The sequence below is a fragment of the Theropithecus gelada genome, chromosome 18, assembly GCF_003255815.1.
Source record: "Theropithecus gelada isolate Dixy chromosome 18, Tgel_1.0, whole genome shotgun sequence".
In the NCBI taxonomy this organism is placed as follows: Eukaryota; Metazoa; Chordata; class Mammalia; order Primates; family Cercopithecidae; genus Theropithecus; species Theropithecus gelada.
The window spans coordinates 51,238,066-51,263,808 of NC_037686.1; the positions used below are offsets into that span (position 1 = coordinate 51,238,066).

At 43.9% G+C, this 25,743-nt stretch overlaps 1 protein-coding gene across 1 annotated transcript in view; it reads right to left on the reverse strand.

Annotated features, from left to right (window-relative positions):
* Positions 1-25,743, reverse strand: part of ALPK2 (alpha kinase 2) — a 133,771-nt gene that overhangs the window by 55,066 nt on the left and 52,962 nt on the right. The gene's annotated exons all lie outside the window — the stretch shown is intronic.

Sequence of the window (25,743 nt, forward strand, 5' to 3'; positions counted from 1 at the left end):
GCCCACAATAGGGCATAACTGCAATCCCAAGAGTGTTAATCCTCAATGACTATAATAATGGACAAGAATGATTGAAATCTAAACATTAATCCCCCAACTCCCCCTAGCTATTAGAGATTTCCTAGAAAAATGCAAATTTAACAACTCTATATTCCAGGGGGCCCTTTGTCAAATTCATCATTATAAGCAAAAAGCCTCCTGACAACCGTCATTTATTTAATGATTTTTTTTCTCTCTTAGGAAAGAGATGGAAATAAATTGAATGTTAACTATTTTGATCAAGTAAGTCACAACAAGAGCTGTGTGCATCTTTCCAGAAAGATGAATCTCACATGATCATAATAAATGAAATAAACAGTACTTACAAAACAGCAATAAGCAATCTTTGTCCCCAAAATATGACAGCTTGCTGGTTAATAATTGCTATGGTTTGGATATTTGCCCCCTCCAAACCTCATGTTGAAATTTGATCCTCAGGGTTGAAGGTGGGGCCTAATGAGAAGTGTTTGGGTTATGGGGGTGGATCTCTCATGAATAGATTTATGCCATCCCTTAGGGGTGCGGGAGGATGAGCGAGTTCTCAGTCTATTGCTTCCTGGTCGTTAAAAAGAGTCTGGCACCATCCCCACCCCCACCCTGCTTCCTCTCTGTCCATGCAATCTCTGAAAATGCCAGCTCCCCTCTGCCTCCTTTCGTGAGTTGGAAGCAGACTGAGGCCCTCACCAGATGCAGATGCCTAATGTTGAACTTTCCAGCCACCAGAATCATGAGCCAAATAGGCCTCATTTCTTGATAAACTACCCAATCTCAGGGATTCTGTTATAGCAACATGAAATGCACTAAGATAATAAGGTTACTAAAACACAGAAAGAAGGCTGCCTTTGAACCCACCTCTAATGAATAAATGGACTTATGATTGGCCACCAGCACTGCCAATCATTTCTTTCCTAGAGTTGCTTATAAACATCCCAGAATGTATCCCAGACTTTCAAATAGATGCCCAATGGCAGACAGACCACCTCTATAAGAAAAAGAAGATTCAGGACTGCTTAGGTTTTTGAGAAAAGGGGAGAGGGGGAGGGAGGGAGGAAGAGAAGAAGGCAGAGAAAAAGAAACCTCTCACATTCTGAGGATTGAGCCTTTCATGGTACTATATGAATGTTCTGTGATATTGGATATTGTTCAAGGAAGCAGCGAAACTTTTAACTCATTGATTATTTCAAAACAAAGAAAATTTATGTCCAGCCAAGGAGAAGAAAATTGTTTCTAATTTCTGAAGCAACTCAGTCTTTGCTCCCAGGACTCCTGCCTTGGACAGCCCCATTCAGATGTGCAGGGAACAGATGACTGGCCTTGGCGGGATGGGGTTCAGGGGTGGGGATGAAGTCTGTCTCCCAGCGTATGACAAAACAGAGCTGAAATGTTCATGTGCATTTCATAGCTCCAATGTCATGAGACTGATTCTCACAAATCATACGTGAGAATCAGTCTTACTACCTTGTGGTCAATCCCTGTAGTACTGCCCGTGGGAAAGAGGACAACAGCATAACCACGCCTCTTTCCACACTTCTCCCAGGCTGCTTACAGCCTGTCAGTCATTCATCTCTCATTTTCTCTTTTAAAGCTACTTTGAGGTTAATTTAACTCATATTTGATGGGCATAAAAATGCTAACTAAACAAGAAAGAAATTTAGTATAAACCCCACGAGTGCTAGGACTACTTACCCTTTCAACAAATATTTGGTGAGTGCCTCCAGGGTACTAGGGAGTGTTTTAGATAATGGGGATACAAGACAGGCAAATGCTCCTCTACAGGAATCTCCCATTCTATGTTCTAGTGAAGGCCTGTTATAGCGATTAACATGCAGTAGGTGCTTACAAAGTGTTTGTTGAGAGAATGAATAAATGAATGAACCATGTACCAGTTGAGACAGCTGTAGCCAACTTCACCCATTAAAGCCCTACACTTGAAAGGGTTTGAACTTTCATCTGCTCCTGACTTTGCAACAACCCTGTCTTAAAGGAGACTTTGAACCATAAGCACTACTGGTTATCCTGGTGTTCCTGGAAAGAAAAATATATTTACTCCCTTTCTATATCCCTTTTTCTTCTTTATTAAAAAGAAGAAATATAATTTCTGGGAAATAAGGGACAAGATTTTTTTTTAAAAAAGAATTTGATGGGCATATGGTTTCCTCTCTATACCTCAATATCTATAACACATGTATAGAGTATTTTTCTCATTTGGTCTTTTGGTTCAACCTTTTAAGAATATGCTATAGCACAAATAGACTGAGTCATTAAGCACAGAAAACACAGGGAATGTTCTGGTCATTATGTGAAATGTGTAGAGAGACCGCCCAATCAAAAACACCACCACCCCTCTGTCCAGCCTTTCTGTCCTGCCTGAATTTCCACTACCTATGTCAGTCCCTTATTTTAAGGTCCTGGTATTATCACAGTATCATCAGTGTCAACAGACATTTACGGAATAGCTGTCATGTACAGAATTCTCTGTCAGGCACTGGGCAATTTTTTCCAAAGGGCTTCAGTTAAAAAGTTACTATGACATTTACTGGGATGGTACCTTTATTCTTCCATGATTGATTACTATTACATCAGTAAAGTAATAAGCAGGCACCTAGAAGAGATTGACATCTGAAGAGAATTAAACACAAGACAAGTAAGTTTTGATTAGGATGAGTTTGGTCACTGGAATAGATCATTATGGTATCATGCCTTGATTTACAAAATAATCATATTCCATTAAGATTTATTTCCACCTTTCCTCCTGTATTAGTCAGTTCTCGCACTGCTATAAATACCTGAGACTGGGTAATTTATAAAGAAAAGAGGTTTATTTGGCTCCCAGTTTCACAGGCTGTACAGGAAGCATGGTGGCAACTGCTTCTGGAGAGGCCTCAGGGAACTTTTACTCATGGCAGACAGCAGAGCCGGAAGAGGCATCTTACCCTACAGAAGCAGGACCAAGGGAGAGTGAGTAGGGTGGGGGGGGGGGTGCTGCACACTTTTAAACAACCAGACCAAGAACTCACTCATTGTCACAAAAACAGTATCAGGAGATGGTGCTAAACTATTCATGAGGAACCACCCGCATCATTCAATCACCTCCCACCAGGCCCCACCTCCAACATTGGGGATTACATCTCAGTGTGAGATTTGGTGGAGACACAGATCCAAACCATATCTCCCCTCTTGCTTTTAAATTAAAATTCTACTTTAAAATACCCTAGTGAAGCTCCACGTGTAAAAAAATTGGTTGAATCCTTGACCATGTACATTCATACCTTTGACACACATTTAGTGACCATCTACTTTATACCAGGCACTGTTCTAGGCAGCTGGGAAACATCAATGAACATAATAAAGATTGCTGGCCTATGGAAGTTATGTTGAGGCAACGAACTATACAGCTGGCCTGCTGCTGATGTGCAATTCCATACATTTGATTTTAACCAATGGGTTTTTTTTTTTTATGTGAAGCCTTTAACAGCCCAGTCCAAATTTGTACTTGCTTACGGCATCGGTTTCAAGAGCAGGCTCCTCAGTTCTCATCCTGAGGCCAGCTCACAGAGAAAGGGAAACCACAGACTCACACCTTCCCAGTGAGTCAGATCTTTCTTTTAGGAGGAGATTTCTTAGTTAAGTCATTACAAAAGAACTCTAGCAAATGATTCTCCTGCTGTGCACCTACTCTCAGCATAGAGTGAGTGCTGAAACTTAGAGTGAGTGCTGAAACAATTTCCTTATGTAGGGAAATTGTACTCATTCAAGTGAAAAAAGGAGTGTTTGGGGCTCTAGGAGCAAGCCCACCGTTGTGTGTGGTGCGTGGACTTGGAGGACTAGCAACCAGGGGTTCTAGCCCAGCTTAATTGGATATACCATGCACGACCACAGGTAACCTCTTCAGCTTCTCTGACCCTCTGTTTCCTCCTCTAAGACTAACCACATGCATGTCAGCACCATCTTGTCAAGTGCCCGGCATATTGCCTGGTGCCCAGAAGGCACTCACTCACTGATATTAATTTTCCTTCTTCTCTATGAAAAAACAGCAGTAGCTCAGGAAAAGAGGAAGTTGGGGAGCTCTGACAGGCAGAGCCTTGAGCTATGAGCTTTATGAGGGTTTTCTCATCTGATCTGTAAAATAAATCTGAGAAAAAGATGTTATCATCTCTTCTTTACTGATGGGATGAATAGCCTGGGTCCAATCATAGAAACCACACAGAAGGTTATATAAGAGAAGTTCAATATAAAGAATTGTTGACTGTGATAGGAGAGTGCTACAAGGTATAAGGAAACTGTCTATAGTACTCTAGGCAAGGGAAAGTACCAAGGAAGAACAAAGTTGGAAGGGGTTTAGACCGACTTGGAGAAGGTGTGTTTAGGCCACCAGATAGCATAGAAGTTCACTGGTGCATCCAGACCAGAGCTGGCCTGGAATTGCTGGGAAAAGCAATAGACCTCCCTTCCAAGTGCAGGTAGGGAGTAGGTGGTCAGCATGCAGTGGCGTGGGTGAGGAGGGGAGTCTGGGCATGGGTGGTCACAGGGGCTGAGGCCTTCGAGCTTGTGGGCTACATGTGGTGTGGGTCAGGGCTTTGCAGAGTGCTAGTTTGAATGTCCACTCAAAACTCCTATTGAAACTTAATCCCCAATGTGGCAACACTGATAGATGGAGCCTTTAAGAGGTGATTGAATCATGGGAGCTCTGCCCTCATGGAGGGATTAATCTATTCATCAATTAATGAATTAAGGGGCTAAAGGATTAATACATTATCAAGGGAGAGGACCTGGTGACTTCATAAGAAGAGGAAGAGAGGCCTGAGGTGGCATAGAGCATGCTTAGCCCCCTTGCCATGTGATGCCCTGCTCTGCCTTGGGACTCTGCAGAGAGTCCCCAACAGCAAGAAGGCCCCCACAAGATGCAGGCCCTCTACCTAGGACTTCTCAGCCTCCAGAACTGTAAGAAATATGTTCCTTTTCTTTATACATTTCTCAGTTTCAGGTATTTTGTTACAAGCAAAGAAAATGGACTAAGACACAGAGGGAATAAGTGCTCTGTGCACCAGGCCTCGGGCGGCTGTGTGTAGGCCACACAGGAGATTGGTGGAGGCAATCTGTGTGTTGATACAGGCAGGAGGCTTTAAGAGCTGGGGGCCACGTGGGGCTCCGGTTTCCAAAGACAGAGGGCAGCAGAAAGGGTATCACTACGCTAAGGCTACAGGGTTGCAGATGACCACGTTCTGGGCCCCATGGCTGGGGCAGGATAACCACAGGCTCTCCAACTCCACCAATGCTGAAGTGACAGGAATTCTGTTCCTCCTGCAGTGTCCTTCCAGTGCCTTCTGCTGAGAAAGTGTAACACTGTGCTTACTTTAAAGAAGAATAAGGGAATTTCGTTAGTACAGGGCACATATTGAAGGGTGAATTCAGAGCTGAGAGGCATGAATTAAAAACCGACACATGAGGTCAATAATGTTTGGTGATGAGAAGTCTCCCCAGGGTCTCACAGTCAAAGGCAGAGCCAGGATTTAAAGCCAAGTCTCTGAGGCTACCAAGCCCTTTTGAACCCAGCATTTCCAATCGGATAAGTTGGAACAAATCCCACCTCACCAAGGGCTGGGAACTCCCCCTAATTTAAATCCAGAACTTCTGAGCTCCCGAAACATTTTGGATATGAGACTGCAAACGTCCTTCTTAGGTGCCACATGGCGATCTGTCAATTTCTCTGCTTCCCTACAAGGTCTAAGGGCAGGAACAGGAACTCTGTTATTCATTTCTGAGTCTCCAGAACCTAGCACATAGGGACTCAGATAATTTTGCTGAATGAATAAGCAGATGAATGAATACAGGAGGGGAAAGAAAGGGTAAACCAAATTTAGTAACGTTTCCAAGCCTCTTTTTGAAAGCAGCATTAAGCTTGGAAACTTAATGCTTGAATAGCATTTTTCAATTGAAATCCCATTCAACATGCCTCTGATTCCACAAACATGTTATTTTCATTTATTGGCCTTTCCAAAAGTTCTGCCTCCTAGGAATGTCTGCCATGGATTTAATGGAAAGGTGTGTTTCCTCTTTGTGCACCCCAGGATGTCCAAGGTTATGCTTTTTATCATTAATGAGTGTCTTTCATGCCAGCCAAGTGCATGACACTAATTTGAGTCACTAACAATAGAAGTTTGTATGAGATAAGATCCCTCTGCTCGAATAGCTTATAATCCAGTTGAAGAGACAAGATGTACATGGAAAAGATAGATAACAATTCTTGACAAGTTGTGCTAATAGTCAAGTGGATGAAACTTAACTAACAGCACTGCTCCAGGACAGAGTGTGGAAGGTCATGACTGTATCATCCTCTTCTATTTCAACGATAAAATTCCTGCAGTGCAAAAATCAGAGGTTGTACTCTTATGTCATATGTATCAATTCTGAGATTCTTGAACATTTTCATGCAGTCTAAGGGACTTCTCGACTGATTGGACTGGGCAGATATGGTAGACACTGTTGGCTGACTAACTCAACAGTATCCCCAAGCCCGTTGTCTCTTGCTACCTCCAACTAAGAATGCTGGAAAACCACACACTCTCCCAGCCCCTTACATAGCTAGATGGGGCAAAGGGGTCAGTCTGCCTAATGAGATGTTCAAGGAATCCCACCAAGGGACTTCTGGGGAAGCTTTGCTTTCCTTGTGTAAGGTATAGACGTGGTGGTTACCTTGCCTATCCCCTCCTTCTTCCTTCAATCAGGATGTAATGTCTGGTGCTGCAGCTCTCATCTTTCAGTCCTGGGGCATGAAAATGAAAAGCCAGCACACTATGACTGGTGCAGCAGAAAGAGAGAAGGAAGTCGGAGATTTGCAGTCATCATCGAGCTACTGGAATGACACAGAGACTTTCACTAGCCCCAGACTTCTTGTGAACAACAACAAAGAGCCTTATGTTTTACGCCACTATTAGCTAGCTAAATATTCGTTAACTGCAGCTTCTCAGCAGCCTAATGGATAGGAGAGAAAAATACATGGCTGAGGGAAGAAGGGGAAGCCAGGTGAGGGTCACCCTGGAGCCCTCTGGAGGCTCTGGGCAGCTCCTGGTAGGGATTAGCTGAAAGGACAGTGTCCCGTAGAGCAAGGGGTGTGGTCCCTGGAAGGGAGTTCAAGGTGCTGGTCAGAATGCCAAGGGATCAAAGGGCCTGAGGCAAGGTGAACTTGAAGTAGAGTGGGGGAGGGAGAATGGGAAATATGAGAAGATTGATTGTCAAAGGAGAGAGGCCACAGTTCGAAAGCCAATCAGAAGCCCCCGGGGCCAGGAGGGCCAAGCCACTTGGTCCCTAGCTTCAGCTGGTCAGTCTTCCATGTGCCAACATGCCCTACCATGCATAATTTTCATTCTCCAGCTCCTTTTTCTTTTTTTTTTAGTGTTCTTTTAATGTTCTTTCCTTTTATCTGGATGAGGTAGGTAGAAATAGCACTGTGTCCTTCACCAGTTGTCTACACATCATCAATTTTCCCCTGTGGTTCCAGGAAACTTTAAATGAGACCTTCCCCTCTCTCTGGCCATTCTGGGCTGCTGTAGCCTCCCCCACGGATAACCTTTCCTAAATATCTGCTGAGCTGTCACAACAGGCAGAGCGTCATTCGGCCGTTTGTCATTCGATAGATCAAATCCATACCACCTGGGGCTGCAAAACTGAAAATAGATAGCCCGGTCCCCAGCCAAAGAAAGCTTAAAGGCAAGCTAGAATATTTCAGGAACTTGAGTTTATTTTTAGGAGTTGCCTGATTGCCCAGAAAGAAGCTTCTCTTAAAGGCTTTGAATGTTACAATAACACATAATAGATTGGAGGACTGTACCTTCCTTGATATTCATCTAAAACCTCCAGTCCTGAAATAGATGCTAAACACCCCTGTATCTGACCAGCTCTTCCTCATTCCATTCCCTCCTAAGGGACAAGAAATTCTCAACCAACTGGTATTACAATTCTGTCTTCATTTCTTGGGAGTCATAGAGTTTGTAAAATACTGATTTGATCTTCTGCTGGGAGAGGCCTGGATTTCCATGGCTCACACCCTTCCTAGGAGCTCTGTGCATTCAGTGGCAATCTTTGCCTGGTGATATGGTACGAGTGGAAGGGCACTAGAGCATGAGCCATGAGTATATGAATTTGTTGTACATCTCAGGTGATGTGAGCTAAGTAGTAACGCTACTATTAATAGTAATAATTGCTAAGCCCTACAGCCTTTTAAACACATGGCAGTTACTGTTCTAACTGCTTTCCTTACATTAATGCAGTTAATTAATGTTGGTAAAATGGCATAGAAATTTATGACTTGAGGATTTTGGGTTGTACATTGCAAAGAATGGGATATGCCAACTATTCCAACACAGGAGAGGACCATGTAACGGCAAACTCATGTGAAATGGGTCACAAGAACAGCTGTCTTCTTTTCTTGCATGCATCTGTGTTTTCCTACATAGATGATGGGAGATTTCTGGGAGAAGAGAGAGAGAGAGTGAGCCATAATTTCCATAAAGTGCAACTGTATGCAAACATAAGAAAAGATGGCGCTATGAAGGCCCATGATTTCTTTCGAATTCCACTAGGCATTTCTGAATAGTCTCTGCGGGATTTTTTGGTTTTGTTTTGTCTTTTTGTTTTTTTGTTTGCTGTGTCTTAAAACGACCAGGACTTGGATGAGGAGGTGAGAGGAAAATGGAGTAGGGTGATGGAAAGATGATTGAGTCTCAGAAAACTGGGGTTTGGTCTCGGGTCTGCTGCTATACAGGAAGTGGCTTTAGAGAAGTCACCAAGTCTCTTGGGGTCTGTCTTCCACAGTAAAGTAAGAGTTAGATAACACCTGTTGTTTCCCAAAAGCTTTGGTGTTCTGTGACCTGCTGCCAAGTAAATGGGGCTTAAGCTTCACCCCTCACTTGCAATCAGATTTTCCTTGGACTTCTAACGCTTCTAGATCTAATCTTCTCTATTAACCGGGAGAGTTGTTAGGGAAAAGGATAAAGCATGTCACCATGTCACCATAGGTAGACCGACCCAAGAATGAGCCAGTGGGGCCCCAGAGAGGGGCCGGGAAGAGACAGTGGGCTGGAGAACGGCTCACCATGAACATGCACTCTCTGGATTCCAAGTTCCTCTGCCTCTGTGGTCTCTTTGCTTCTCCCTCGTCTAGGCATTAAGTGCCTTGTGTCTTTGGTAGACTGCACTGTGTTGGCATATAGACCCTGTGGTTGATCCTGCAGAGTCCTAGAGGCTCACAGACCTAGTCCAAGCCAATGAAAATCATCACAGCCACAGAATGCAACACCAGTGGCCTAAGCTTCCAATGTTGTTAGCCCTTTGTAAGATACAGGCTGCTTTGAAGAGCCAAGAAAACTTATGGCTTCTTCCCAGAAAGTCTTGTTTTACCCCCGCAATGTTGAACATAATTTCAGGGGAGTTTCTGACCCCCTTGGGCCTATGGATCTCCTGTTAAGGGCTCATTGAGCCTCAGAATGAATCTCTGTTGTAGACCATGAGCCTGGGGTGAGTGGGATGGTATTGTTTACGTCCCACAGACTGAAACTTTCCTGCAGATTTCAGACTAAATGATAAGGGGAAAAAATTAATTCTTAGTCAGGTTCTAGGAGAATATTTTCAAATCTATATCTCTTTATAGTTTTTAGAATTTGTGAGTAAAAGCAAAACCAAGGTAGTAGCAATTACCACACTGCAATGACAATAATACATTATATAAAGCAAGTTCTTGTAAACTTTAGAAGCAGGAAATACTTGTCACGATTACTACACTAGTACTTTGCCTATTCAGCGTGGGCTTCAAAGTGTACAGCAGTGATGGTATTCGCTATTGGAAAATCTGAATATAAACATAAATATTAAGCCAGTCACCTGCCTCAGACGCTCATTACCAAAAAATGACGAGAAAGTGCAGGTTTGGGGCTTGACGATTCCTTATATCCTATATCTCTTCTCTAGTAAGTCAGCAGGATAGTGATAGGACCTCAGGTTTTGTTTCTTGTTTTGTTTTTGTTGTTGTTGTTTTTTCTGTGTGTGTGTGTGTTTTTTGTTTTTTGGTTTTTTTTGAGACGGAGTCTCACTATGTTGCCCAGGTTGGAGTACAGTGGTGCAATCTCGGCTTACAGCAACATCTGCCACCCAGGTTCAAGTGATTCTCCTGCCTCAGCCTCCCAAGTAGCTGGGATGATAGGCAAGTGCCATCATGGCCGGCTAATATTTGTATTTTTAGTAGAGACGGGGTTTCGCCTTGTTGGCCAGGCTGGTCTCAAACTCCTGACCTCAAGTGATCCACCCACCTCGGCCTCCCAAAGTGCTGGGATTGCAGGCGTGAGCCACCGCGCCCAGCCAGGCTTCGCTGCTTGATTGGCAGAAAATAACCCCTCTGGCAGTACAACCACAGGTGATGCAGCAGGCAGTAACATTTCCTGCTAAGATGGAGAGACAGCTTCGTTCCAAACAAGAAACAAAATTTCCTGGGATAATGAGATCACGGAGAGGGACAACAGCATTAGTGTTGTTCAACCTGGTGCAATGAACATGGTAAATGCTCAGAAATTATGTCAAATGAGTGAACATCTATCCAATCTGATCTTCATCCAACATCCCTTTGCCAACATATGTAGGCAGATTTTGCGTCTTCAGCCTGGTTCTCTTCTCTGTGTCAAAACTCACCATCTCTCTGTTGAGACATTGATCTCCTACCTGAAAATTGCCCCAGGCTCCTGCATTTTGGTCAATATGTAGCTTCTACTAAACTCAATCTCTTATTCATCACTAATCGTTTGTTGCCTGCTTTGCCGGGGTCTTTTTTAGATCTAAACAGAAGCTTTATGTTCTCTTTTGAGTAGAGAGAGAGAAGCATCTTTTGTTTTAACCACAAATAATTGAGGTTTCAAGTATGTACCACCTAGAAGACATCAGCATAACTGTACCGACTGTAGCCAGGCACCACGCATGGAAAGTGGAGATGTCCAGTTTACCTTGGGCACAGAGCTATAAAGTTGCAATGTACAACAGCAGGGTTGCATTTAAAGATGAGGGAAATCAAAGGTAGGATGTGAACTGAGGAGGACTCTGGTGCAGATTACACCAGAAATTCAGGGGCCCCTTTGGAAGGATCCATCGAAACAAACTTTCCCCTTGTAGATGGAAGGAAAAATAATGATTCACAAAAAAGTTCCTGGGAAGCTGAAGTTAGTGGGGAAATGCTTGGAGAACCAAGGAGAAAGAAAACATCTGGAATTCAATGTTGTGATTTGAGCTAGGAAGGCAAAATATGCACTGAGCTGATATTTGTGCAGATGGTGGCTTGAAAATTGACACACCTTACTTCTCAGGTGCCTGAGTACATACAGTCCCTTTATTTTGTCTCTGGAACTTATCCTGTCTTCCTCATGGGCCCCCATTCAGGGATATGGAAGATGAGTGGAAAATAACAAAATTTTCTTTCTGATTAAGCCTGCTCTGGTCCAATCCCTTGGGCAGTCCTGTAGGGAATGCTCACCTTCTAGTCCTGCTGACCCCACCCTCTGGAAGACGGTGTCTGAGCTGCCCCACATGGGTAGGTGGGAGGGTGGCTAGTTCCTGTGTCCAGAAAGGGAAGCAGGCAAAGCTCTCCTGTCCTCTCAGTTTCCCTTAGCTTGCTCCACCACAATCCTGGCATCGCAAAACATGAAGTCAGGACTTACGTGCCCCTCTCGCCCTGACTCTGTCTCTGTCACCTCCCAGTAGCTCTGAGCAGGGAAAGTTGTGTCCACTTGTCCACACCCTCACACCTGTTTGCTTTCAGATTGTGCAAAGATAAGATTCTCTGATCTAAGAAGAAAGGAACATGGAAAACTCTCAACAAAGCCAGACTGTAAGGTTATTGTCCTGCTTAAACAAATACAAAACCTATTTATTTTCATCTGTTTGCTTTCCACAGCACAACCATTATCTATGCCTCTCTCACAGGACAACCCACATTCTGGTCTCTATGATGTACAACCCCCATCCCCATCTCCATCACATATAACCCCATTCCCCATCCCATCCCCATCTCCATCACATATAACCCCATTCCCCATCCCCATCTCCATCACATACAACCCCATTCCTGCCTTCATCATGAACAACCCCATCCCTGTCTCTATCACATACAACCCCATCCCCATCTCCATCATATATGACTCTACCCCCATATATATCATATACAACCCCATCCCCATCTCCATCACATACCACCCCATCCCTGTCTCTATCATGTACAGCCCCATCTCCATCATGTACAGCCCCATCCCCATCTCCATCATATACAACGGCATCCCCACCTCCATCATGTACAACCCCATCCCCACTTCCATCACATATAACCCCATCCCTATCTCTATCATGTACAACCCCATCCCCATCTCCATCACATACAACCTCATTCCTATCTCCATCACATACAACTCCATCCTCATCTCCAAAACATACAACCCCATCCCCACCTCCATCACATACAATCCCATCCCTTCTCCATCACCTACAACCCCATCCCTGCCTCTATCATGTACAACCCCTTCCCCATCTCTGTTGTGTATAATCCTCTTCACCTCATCACCATCTCACCCCCGAGACGGAGGTAACCCTAGTTTCCTTGGCTTCTTTAGAAGGTACTGGAAACAAAAATGGAAAAAAAACACATTTTTTTTCTTAATAATTCACTGTATCTGTACTATTGGCAACTGTACATGTTTCCTAGGGCTGCAAATGACCACAAACTGGGCAGCTTAAAACACTACACCTTTACTCCCTCAGTTCTGGAGGTCAGAAGTGTGCATTCAAGGTATCGCCAGGGCTGCACTCCTCTGGAGGCACAAAAGGAGAGTCCTCCCTTGCCTCTTCCAGCTTCTGGTGGCTCCTGACCATCCTCGCCATTTCTTGACCTGTAGATGCATCACTCTAATCTTTCCCTCCATCTTCATGTGGCCATCTTCCCTCTATGTCTTTTCGTGTGTCCTCTCCTCTTCTTATAAGGACACCAGTCACTGGATTTAGGGCCCACTCTAGTCCAATATGACCTTATCTTAGCTAATTATATCTGCAAAGACCTTATTACTAAATAAGGCCAAATATTGAGGTTCCAGGTGCACAAAATTGCAAGGAACACGATTCAACCCACTAAAGCAATCCATTCTTTTCCCAGCCTGTCCTTCTGGCCCCCCACTCCATGGTCCCCGGTTTGCTCTCCACAATCAGCAGTGAAGCATAGTCACTTGACTGGGTGGTACAGACTTGAGAAGAGAAAGGTTTCAAATGAAGTTTTAGTGTCGGGGCAATGATAGGAAGATTGTCCCTCTCCTGAAGTTATGTCTACTTCTGTGCTAAGCAAAGTCTGTCCAGAGAGTGGAATTCAGTGCAACCAAGTCTATTTCTTGTCACTATCATTGTCACCAGCCCAGCCTTCCAGACCCTGCAGTCAGCACCAGCCACTTCAGAATGTTCTGATGAAGACCAACCCATGCCTGAGCGGAATGTTCTGCTGTCTCCTTATGGAGAGGCAGGGACTGAAGAGTTCCTTAAGTTTATGGTCAGATTTAGACCCTGAACTAGAAATTTAAAAGAGGAAGGAGTAAATGGTTCTCATGATGGTTATTTTCCCACCCAACCCCATCAGTTTGATGGTAAATGTGAAAGCACTTGTTTTTAAATCATCACTTAAAAAAAAAAAATGCCCCAAATCGCAAGGCAGTATCAAAATACCTGTGCTGACTCAGAAAGATAATTTTTCAAGCATCAGCAGAAAGGGGAACTTACAGAATTTGCAATTTTACCTCCTGCCCTGCCTCCCGCCCCCACCCCAGTTCTGCAAATGTGGTAGAGGCAGTCAATTGGAGGGGGCGGGGGAATATAATTTTTCATGTTTCTGTCTTGCCTCATTAACTAATCTAATTCCTTTCAACAAATATTGACAGACACTGTGTTTCTTCTGCGCATTCCAAGATGAATCAGACCTAGTGCCTGTCCCCACCCAGCTCACAGAATAACACCCCAGCTGGGTAAACAAATGACTATAGGTAAAGTCTAGCACAGAGACAGAAATAACTTGCTACAGTAGAAATTAATCTACTTTGGGGAGAAGAGAAGGGACGAGTGTATCAAGGAAAGATGCAGAATCAATATATTTGCTGCTGATGCATGTACATTCATTAATTCCTTTATTCAACAAATACTTGTTGAAAGCCGTCAATGTTCCTGGCCTTGTCCTAGCTTCTGAGGAAAACATCACCAGCCAAAGTCTCTGTCTTCTTAAAACTTACGTTCTGTGTAGGGAGGTGATCAAGATTTAGGGTAGGCAGGTGTTCTATAAGGAAAGAAGGTTGTTAATGATCTAGAAAGAAAGCGATGGCAGTGGCTCAGATGAAATTAGGAAGCCTGGGCTACTGTGGTGGCTGGGAGAATGGAGAGTGGGTTGATTGTGTCCCCCAAAAATAAGTTCAAGTTCTAACCCTTTGTACCTGAGAATGTGACCTTACTTCGGAATAGGTTTTCACAAATGTAATCACATTAAAATGAGGTCATACTGGATTACAGTGAGCCCTAATCCAGTGACTGTTGTCTTTATAGTAAGAGAAAAGTTTGAACACAGAGACACACACGGAAGAAGGCCGTGTGATGATGGAGGCAGAGATTGGATTAATGTTGGCTCCAAGCCAAGGAACCCCAAGGGCTGCTGGTCACCACCGAAGCTAGGAGGGAAGTGTGGGATGGCTTCTCTCTCAAACCTCCAGGGAAAACCAATGTCGCCAACTGTCTGCTGATTTCAGACTGTGCTCCCTGAATTGTGAGAAAATAAAGGTCTGATGTTTGAAGGCACCCCAGTTTTGGGTGCTTTGTTATGGCAGACCTTGGAATCTAACACAGAGTGGAAGATTCCAATGCAGGAGACACTGTGGAATTAGAACAGATAGGATTTGGGAATGGGTTAGACATTAGGGCCTGAAGGCTAAGAACGCATCAGCAACCACCGTCAGGACTCCAGCTCAGGGAGTTTCACTATAAGTAGGTTCAGTGAGGGATGGAGACTGCTTGCTCCAGTACTTGATACACGAAGTAAGTGCTTTATATGGTTAGGCTTTGTGTCCCCACCCAAATCTCATCTTGAATTGTAATCCCCAGAATCCCCACGTGTCAAGGGAGAGACCAGGTGGAGGTAGTTGAACAATGGGGGTGGTTTCTCCCATGCTGTTCTCGTGATAGTGAGTTCTCACGAGATCTGATGGTTTTCTATCGGCCTGTTCCCTGCTTCACTCGGCATTTCTCCTTCCTGCTGCCTTGTGAAAAAGGTGCTTGCTTATCCTTCGCCTTCTGCCGTGATTGTAAACTTCATGAGGCTTCCCCAGCCATGCTGAACTGTGAGTCATATTAAATCCCTTTCCTTTATAAATTTTCCAGTCTCGGGCAGTTTGGTTTTTTGTTTTTTATTTTTTGAGACAGAGTCTCAGTGGAGACTGCAGGCTGGAGAGTGCAGTGGCATGATTTTGGCTTACTGCAACCTCTGCCTCTCAGGTTCAAGCGATTCTCCGGCCTCAACCTCCTGAGTAGCTGGGAATACAGGTGTGCGCCACAAAGTCCCGCTAATTTTGTATTTTCAGTAAAGGCAGGATTTCGCCATGTTGGCCAGGCTGGTCTTAAACTCCTGACCTCAAGTGATCCACCTACCTCAGCCTCCCAAAGTGCTGGGATTACAGGCGTGAGCCACTGTGTCCACCCTCGGGCAGTTCTTTATGGCAGTATGAAAACGGACTAATACAAACGTGTTAGCTCAGCTATCATCTTTGGGGTTGGAATGATGGACATTCATGTGGATGTTCCTCAGGGTGGGTCTATGTGGAACACAAAGGCAGTCTGCCCAGCACAGAGTTTGTTCAAAATGGTAACAGTAGGAAATCTGCCGCTCCTGTGTCTGACTGCGGGGGTTTGGAGAAGAAAACTAGGCACCACGGATGATGTTAGTGTGTTGGGCTTCAGAGTTCATTTCTCCCTGTCACTAAAGGCCACATCCTGATCCTCCAGCCCTGATCATAAGACAGACTGTAGCATCGCAGAATGGGCACTGACCTGCAGGTGCTCCTCCTTCCACCCCATAGGGGATGCCCCCTCCCCAGCAGCCTGCCAAGTGTCCCCAGCCTCTAACTCTCTTGAGGCTCTTGCCTAGGGTCCCCAAGATCAGTGTGTCTTGTGCTTCAGTTGGTCCTTTAGACCAGCCACGAAGTAACAGGCTTCTCTGCCCTCCCTTTTCTCAGGTCTGGAGACTCAAAGGGTCTGGCCTGGGGGTTAACAAGCCTATTTATGCCCATCACTGGAACCAGCTTGATATGGTTTGGTTGTGTCCCCACCCAAATCTCATCTTGAATGGTAGCTCCCATAATCCCCACGTATTGTGGGAGGGACCCCACAGAAGGTAGTTGAATCATGGGGGTGGGTTTTCCCATGCTGTTCTCATGATAGTGAATACGTCTCCCAAGATCTGATGATTTTATAAAGGGGAGTTCCTTGCACACCCTCTCTTACCTGCCGCCATGTAATACATGCCTTTGCTCCTCCTTCGCCTTCTGCCATAATTGTGAGGCCTTCTCAGCCGTGTGTAACTATGAGTCCATTAAACCCAGTCTCGGGTATTTCTTCATAGCAGTATGAAAATGGACTACTACACAGCTCAACAGGCACATGGCAGGGTCTGCTTGGTATAATCTTAACACACAACACTTCAAGAGGGTGGGAACACAGAAAACTGCAAGTTTGTGTTGTTCGAGTAACAACTGGTTTGGCCAGAGCCTCTTCTTGTAAACCCTTCTTAACAATTAGATTCACTCCATATATGGATTTGGAAGTAATTAACCTGCACTTCTTTAAAATATGTTAAAATTCACATTTTCAGGAGTACAGTAACTAGCTTAGGTTAGTGAGATAACACTGAGATTTGAATCATATCTAGGTACCCACAATGGCTAAGTCTAATCATTTCTTGGTTATTATCCTGATTTTCTCTTCTTTGTCAATGTATAATATCACAAAAGAGCAAAGGTCAGCACTGAGCAATTCAGACTTGTGCCAAGCTGTCTGAAGGGAAAGAATTCTCGTGTCTGACTTTGAATAGCACCATTATTAACCAATATTACTATTTATTGAATTGTTATTATAAAGTCTACCTACTCTGGAAATGTCCTTGCCAATCAGGTGCTAAGTGTAGCCTTTATCATCTGGTGGGAAGTTGCAGGCCAGCTCTGTCTTACACACTCCCGGAGAATGGGAGGGGCATGGATGAGGCCCGAAGAACCCCAACCATTTCAGTGGAGATGCTGGTGGCCTAACGTGGTGAACATCCCCCTGCCCTGAGAACAGGCTCTACTACTTGTACATGGTTCTAACTGTGAAGGCCCTGGGCTTTTTAAAAACTTTTGTTTTTCAGACAGAGTCTCGCTCTGTCACCCAGGCTGGAGTACAGTAGCACAGTCTCCTCTTACAGCAGCCTCTGCCTCCCAGGTTCAAGGAATTCTCCTGCCTCAGCCTCCCAAACAGCTGGGATTACAGGCACCCACCATCACACCCAGCTAATTTTTGTATTTTTAGGAGAGATGGGGTTTCACCATGTTAGCCAGGCTGGTCTCAAACTCCTGACCTCAAGTGATCCACCCACCTCAGCCTTCCAAAGTGCTGGGATTACAGGCTTGAGCCACCACGCCCAGCCTTAAAAACTAATTTTTAAAGCTATTCATTTATTTATTGGACTAGATCACACACACGCACACACACACACAATTCATAAGGTATGCAGTGAACGGGTATATAGTAAAAATTGTGTCCCTCCCACCCAGTTACTCAGTCACCTTCACCAGAGGCCACCACTGTTATCGACAGTTATTTTAGTTTTGAAGAGAGCTAAGGAACTCAGACCTAAAATGGAATTAGGGAAGCTATTTAACCTCAGCTATAGAGACAGAGCCTGGAGTCAGGCAGACTGCATTCAAAACAAGGCTTTGCCGCTTCCTGATGTAGAGCCTGGCTGACAGGCTTTATCTCACAGGGCTGTTGAGATAATGAAATGAGCCAACCGCTGCAAAGTGCTTAGCCCAGGCCCCGCACATTTCTACCTTCAATACATGTCAGCTGTTATTAGCTACTGGGTAGTGGAGCTGGTGGAGGAAGGTAGGAGGGAAGGGTGGCGCATAGTTAATCCTTTCTGTGGAAAGCCCTAAGCCCTCGTTATCCCAAGGGTAGGAATCCCTACGAGTCTGTTAGAAATGCATGGTCTCAGGCCCCTCCCCAGACTCACTGAATCTTGAAAAGCTCCCCAGAAGAGAAGCACTGTCCTATATGAACCTGGAGTCCCTGAAGGCCAGGCTTTGGCATCCCTGCCCCAGGGGAGATGGTGCTGCTGTCTCTTCATTGCAGACATGAGCCCTTAGACTTTGCATGATGAAAGCTCATGACAAATGCTACCTGCCCCCGACCCACCAGCTTCCTATTCCACATAAGATCGCCTAAGCCCAATAACCTGTGACCTCACAGATGAATGGAATGTGTCCTCTTTCGTCCTGTATCTCCGCGGTAACCTGAGAGATGGCCTGGAGGCAGGGTGGCATGTTGTTTTTAAAGTGATACAAGAGACACGGTGGAGACTGTCCAATGAGTGGCATGGCTGCCAGGATGCCAACTGGGACACTAAAGCCCTGGCAGTGGGGGCTGCCCAGCAGGGCTGGCCACTGGAAATAAAGTCTGCAAGGGTTGAGGGCTGAGAGGCTGGAGGGGCTCGTGGGTGACCAGTGCTGCTGTTTGCCACTTGTTCTAAACCAGCAGACCATGGCTAAGAACACTGCCATACAGGAAGCAGCCCTTCCTCTAGGACAGGATCACACGTGGCGGTGGGGAAGGCATGTCATTAGACATCGTCCAAACCCACAGAATGGGCGCCACCGAGAGGGAACCCTCATGTAAATCATGGACTTTGGGTGATGGTGATGTGTCAATGTAGGTTTACCGACTGTAACAAATGCAGTCTCTGAGGCGGTGTAGATAGTGGGGGAGGCTGTGCATTTGTGGGGGCAGGATATATATGGGAAATCTCTGTGCTTCCTGCTCAATGTCTCTGTGAACCTAGAAGTGCTCTAAAAAATAGTCTATTAAAGAGAAAAAGATTTATATATAATATATGAATTACATATAAACTATATGTAGTGTGTATATATACCTATAAACTATTATAAAATTATAAATTACATATAAACTATACATATGTGTGTGTGTGTGTGTGTATATAGTTTGTCATTGGATCAACTGTAAAACAGGAAAGAAAACCAACATTGAGGCCCAGGGCAATAGTTTTTAAAACAATTACAGTAGAGCTGGGTGCATGCAGTCCCTGCTACAGGGGAGGCTGAGGTGGGAGGATTCCTTGAGCTCAGGAGCTTCCAGGCTGCAGTGAGCTATGATCACACCACTGCACTGCAGCCTGGGTGACAAAAGGAGATCCCATCTCTAAAATATATAAAAATCACAATGACAACAGAAATCACTTAGAGCTGGACTATCTAACCTGGGAACCTTGAGCCACATGTGGTTAGTGAAGCTTGAAATACGCGTAGTTTGAAGGAGGAACTGAATTTTTAATTTAATGTGCATTTAAATTTAAAAGCTGATACATGTGATATTGTTAGGAAAGAATTTTAATAGGTTTGGAACAATTTGGATATGTGAATCTACCCTTCCAACTTAATTTCATGAACTCTAAATACAGATTAAGTATCTCCAAAGAATAATTAGCATCCAAATTGAGATATGCTATGAGTGGAAAATATACACCAGAGTTTGAAGACTTAATACAAAAAAAAGTAAAATGTCTCATTAATTTTTACATTGTTTACATATTGAAATATTTGGTTATACTGAGTTAGCAAAATATTAAAGTTCACTTCACCTGTATCTTTGAAGTTTTAAAAAATCTGGCTTCCCAAAAAGTAAAAGACATAAGTATATTACCATCATACACTGCTGGTAGGAATGTAAAATGGCATAGCTGCTTTGAAAACCAGTATGATGATTCCTCAAAAGGTTACACATAGAGTTACCCAGCAATTCCACTCTTAGGTATTTACCCAAGATAATTGAAAACACATGCCCACAAAAAGATCTCATACATAAATATTCATAGCAGCATTATTCGTAACGGCCACACAGTGGAAACCACCCAAATGTCCATTAACTGATACGTGACTAAACCCAAACCTGGTATACCCATACAATGAAATGTTACTTGGCCATAAAAAGGAGTGAAGTATTGATAGATGCTCCCATATGGGTGACCCTTGGAAACATTACACTAAGTGAAAGAAGCCAGACACACAAAAGCCACCTACTGTATGATTACATTTATACAAAATGTCCAGAATGGGCAAATCTATTCAAGACAGAAAGTATATTAGGATTTTGCCAGGGGCTAGGGCAAGAGGGGGAGAGGAAGTGACTGTTAATAGGTATGGGTTTCTTTCGGGTATAATGAAAGTGTTCTGAAATTAAATAGTGGTAATGGTTGTACAATTTGTGATTGTACTTACAAAAAATTACATATTTGGCTTGCATTAAATTTCTATTAGACAGCACTAATTTTAATGAGATAACTATTTTCTTTCCCAACTGTCATTAGTGATGGTATAGAATCTAGCCAAAGCTAATCAACGTGGGGTGATTTTAGCCCCATCCCCACCCCATGGGACATGTGGCAATGTCTGGAGATATTTTTGATAGCCACAACTGGGGTGGGGGTGAGGGGAAGAGATCGCTACTGGCCAGGGATGCTGCTAAACATCCTACAACCCACAGGCAGCTGTCCAGAACAAAGAATTATCTGGCCCACAATATCAGTAGTGTGCAGATTGAGAAACCCTGCCCTAAAGGCTGCTCAGAGGATCCCTGCCCCAGCTACAACCTCCCTCCTTTGCTCCATCTCTGCTGCTTTGACTTTCCAGGGGTCTAATTCAGGGTGTGGCCTTCTCAGAAGACTTTCTCCTGGAGTCCACCCCATCACAGTCCTCAGGCCAGGAGCTCCTAGTGATTCTGTAGACTTGGAAACTTCCTGAGCAGAGTCCTGAAAGGGCCTAGGGATTCTACAGTTGATTGGCTGTGGAGTCTCTGATTCAGGCCTTACCCTCCAAGACTTCCTGAGTCCCCAGGTGTGATGCTTACACTCAGTGAAGCTAGCTTCATGCCAGATAGATTGCCATTTTTCTTGTTTTCTCTTGCACATCAGATTTTCTAAGCCAAAGACAACTGAAATTTGCAAAGTCTGTGTCAGGAATGGGCTGCTTCTCCGACACCTGAAGTAAAAACCCAACCAAGGATATCCAGACTTGCCTTCAAGCATGTTATTTTCAAATTACCTACTCTGTCTGTTTCTGATGGCTGCTGTAACAAATTGCCACAAATTTAGTGGCTCAGAACAACATAGATTTATTACTTTGCAGTTTGGGAGGTCAGAAGTCCAGCATGAATCTCACTGGGCTACAATTAAGGTGTCAGCAGAGCCATGTCCTTCTGGAGGCTCCAGGGGAGTGACATGGTTTGGCTGTGTACCCACCCAAACATCATCTTGAATTGTAACTCCCACAATTCCCACATGCCATGGGAGGGACCCAGTGGGAGGTGACTGAATTATGGGAGCAGTTCTTTCCTGCACCGTTCTCATGATAGTGAATGAGTCTCACAAGATCTAATGGTTTTAAAAACAGCGGTTACCCTGCAGAAGCGCTCTCTTTGCCTGCCGCCATCCATGTAAGACATGACTTGCTCCTCCTTGCCTTCCACCATGATGGTGAGGCCTGCTCAGCCATGTGGAACTATATGTTCATTAAACCTCTTTTCTTCCCAGTCTTGGGTATGTCTTTATCAGTGCATGAAAACTAACACAGGGAGAGAATCCCCTCTGTCCAGCTTCTGGAGATGGCCTGCATCTCTTAGTACATGGTCCTTTCTTGACCTTCAAAGCCAGCACAGTAGCATCTTCAAATCCTTCTCTGACGGACGCTCCTGTCTCCCTCTTCCACTTATAAGGACCCTTGGGACCAAGTGGGACCACCTGGGTCAAAGCTAATCTCCCCATGTCAGTGCTGATAACCTTAATCACATCTGCAATGTCCCTTTTGCCATATTCACTTTGGTAACATATTCACAGGTTTGGAGAATCAGGATGTGGATGTATTTGGAGGGGATTATTCTGCATACCATACTGTTACATGGGCATGGGTAGTCTACTGCAGGGGGCAGGGTCCCTTAGGCACATTCTGCTGCCTTCATTCCATAGGGAAAAGACATAGGGTGTTTTTGTTTTTCCAGAGTTGGAGAATTTGCCCAATCTGAGTTCTCAGGTAGTTAGGTGCTGACTTTCCAGATCCTAATTCTCAGCAGTCCTATGCCCCATAAGGGCCAGTGAGAGATTTATTTTTCCACTTTTATATCTTTGAATAGCTTCAAATGAATTACTGTGATTCAGATTTTTTTTACAATTTGGGATTACAATGCTTCTGAAGTTGTCACACTCGCTGAGTTTAAATCTCCTGTAACAGGTAAACCTATCAGATCACATGACAATGTTTAACTTAACATGTATTGAGATCTATCAGATACTGTGTGTGCCCAAGAAAGCTCAGCACTGACCCACAAGGAATATGAAATCTAGCAGGGGAGACAAATAAGGATACTGCCAATCTAACCCCAGTGTGGTGCGCAGCAAAGGCTCTAAAGTCAGTAAAATAAAGAGCTATAGGACTACTGGGGAGGGCGTCAGGCAGGACTGGATGGTTATGCGAGGATGCTGAAATATTGAAAGGGTGATGAAATAAGCTGCATTGGAACACTGGGCCTTCAGGAATGGGCCAGAATCTTTTAAGGTTAAACCTAAAAAGGGGATGTCCTCAGCATCCTGGAGGACAGGAAGTTCAACCTTAATGGTCGGCGTTAGGAAATTGTCTTAAAGATTCCCCCCTCAGAAAGCAGACCCTGAGACAAGAATGCGGATGCAGTTAGTTTATTCAGGAGATGATCCCAGAAAACATGGGGAGAAAAGGGGAATATAAGATGGAAGCAAAAACCACCAGGAAATGGGACATGAATGAACAATTGTGGGCTGCTGTGGACAACAGGGGCCTGACAACATGGGGATCCTCTAAGGAATCGCGTGATGAATACCTTAGACTAACTCCACAGGAAGCTGTGGAGTCTACCAACTCCCACCCCCACTGGTGAAGGACTTTCCTGACTTCTAGATCCACTTTCTGGTGTGGCCAAGCAACCTCCCAGCTCATGAAGTTCTCAGGCTGTGGGAGCTGTCAGGTGGTGGAAACTGCCTTCACCTACAGCTGCAGGGAACCTAGGTGGACGGAGTAGCTATAGGGCCAGGCGTTATCAGCACCTGCCTTAGAAGCAATTGAGTACTTTCAACAATCTGGATGTTGGGGCCAATCCATGGGGTTCTTTCGCCTGAGTTATTCTGACTACACTCAGTCAGCATTCAGTCATCATCCTCACCTTCACCCGCTTCAATTTGTGTTGTGTTGATCTGATTTTCTTATGGAACTTGAGTTCCAGTTTTGTCACTTACAGATAGAAGTGGCCTGGGCATGTTAATTAACCTCTTTGAGCCTTGTGGGCCAGCTCACAGTTTTGTTACATGGACTACCAGAAATGCCAAATGTTGAGCATTAATACAGTACTTGGAACACACAAATACTCAATGAGCAGTTATGAATTTGTGGATGATGACAACACTTCTGTTTCTCCCTACCATCAGCGCACACTTGTGACCTGGTATAGAAGTTAAGGTGATCTAAAAATGTACCTCCGAGGTGGTTTCATTTTCAGTCTTTTTAACTACAGAACTGACTGATGTGATTTGTGGCTTACTGCTTACTTTGGGTAAATAACAATTCCATTTCAGAAAAATGCCTTACTAAAGCGCCAGTTGGTGTCATGCAATAAGCACAATATCAGCATCATCATTCATAAGAACCGAGAGCCTCCCAGTGAACGGGCTAACCTCTGGCGTAAATTAGGTACACATGGAAGCTATTTTAGACTACAGGGATGCCCTTTAGTAGTTCACTGTATTTGTGTACTAAATGGCTCCCAAATAACCTGGAGCTATGGATGTAATTTCTGAGGGTGAATTTACGTCTTAGCTCAGGCTGCTATCACAAAAGGCCATATACTGAGTGGTTTAAATAAGAGACATTTATTTCTTCTAGTTTTGGAAGTTGGGAAGTCCAAGATCTAGTTATGGAAGCTGGGCAGTCCAAGGTGTTGCTGATTGAGTTCTTGATGAGGGCTCTCTTCCTGACTTGCAGGTGGCTGCCTTCTCATTGTGTCCTCAGATGGCAGAAAGAATAGAGGAAGCAAGCTCTCTGGTGTCTCTCCTTACAAGGGTTCTAATCCCATCATGGGGCCCCAGCCTTATGACCTCATCTAAACATGATTACTTCCCACAGACTCCACCTGTTAATAGTATCACATTGGACGTTAGGACTTCGACTTGAAAATTTTTAGGGGTTACAAACATTAGTCCATAGCACCTTAGGATTACAGAGTGATGCTCCCCCGGGGGAATCTGGCAGCTCGTATAATACAGTCTTACCATATATGGTTCTAGAAATATAAGAAAGGAAATTTTATCCATATCTATTGGCTCAATTTTTTTTACACCACTCATTTTTAGAGCCCTTGGACTCTTGAGGGGCTCCTATCCAGCATCTAACTTTCAATATCTGTTCATAATCACACTATTCCCTCAGTGATCAAAGAAAAACATGCTCTTGCTGGCTTTTTGTCTCTTAAGGGATTTTTTTAAAGCTGTAGTACTGTAATATACATACTATTTTTCCAGTAAAACAGAGTGGAGCTTATGTTGTGAAACATCTAGAAAGGGGTAACAGAGACATTGTTTTTAACACCATTAAATGTATTGTCAGTTACCTTAGGTAAGAGTGAAAGAAGTGACTTTGAGACTGACTCATTTAGGCTAGAATTGGCGTGAGGTATAAGGGCATTAAACTAAGGAAAAATGACCAGGGCTGTAGCTTTGGTTCTGCCAATAAACAAATGGTGTGACCACAGGCAAAGAGATCAATCCTTCTCTCATGAACCTGTAAGTTTCTCAAGGGAAGAAACAACATATATATTGTTTTGTAAATTGTTTCCAAGTATTTAAAAAATATCCTTAAGTATTTTCAAAGCATGATTTTTAATGCCTGCATAGTCCAAAGAATATTGTACCATAATATATTTTACCATTCCTCCACTGTTAGATTGTTTCAGTGTTCATTATTGTGAACCATGCTACAATGACAAGACTCTTGTCCTGATGGCTCTATTTATACTTCTGATAATTTTATTAGGCTAATTACAGGGCCAAAATTTACGTGTTAAAGGATAAGTAAATATCATCAATTTGACATCCAGAAGGGTTGTACTAATTTGCACTCTTGCCAGCAGTGCAAGAGAAAAGTCTGTTTCCACACAGTCTTATTAGCATGAAGTATTATCACTTTAAGAACAATCTTTGAAAATTGAGAAAGGAAGGAAAGGAGAAAGGGAGAAAGGAATGGAGTTGATAAGTTTATGATGAATTTCATGAATTGCATATTTGATGTCTTTGTTCTTTTTTTTTTTTTTTTTTTTTTTTTTTTTTTG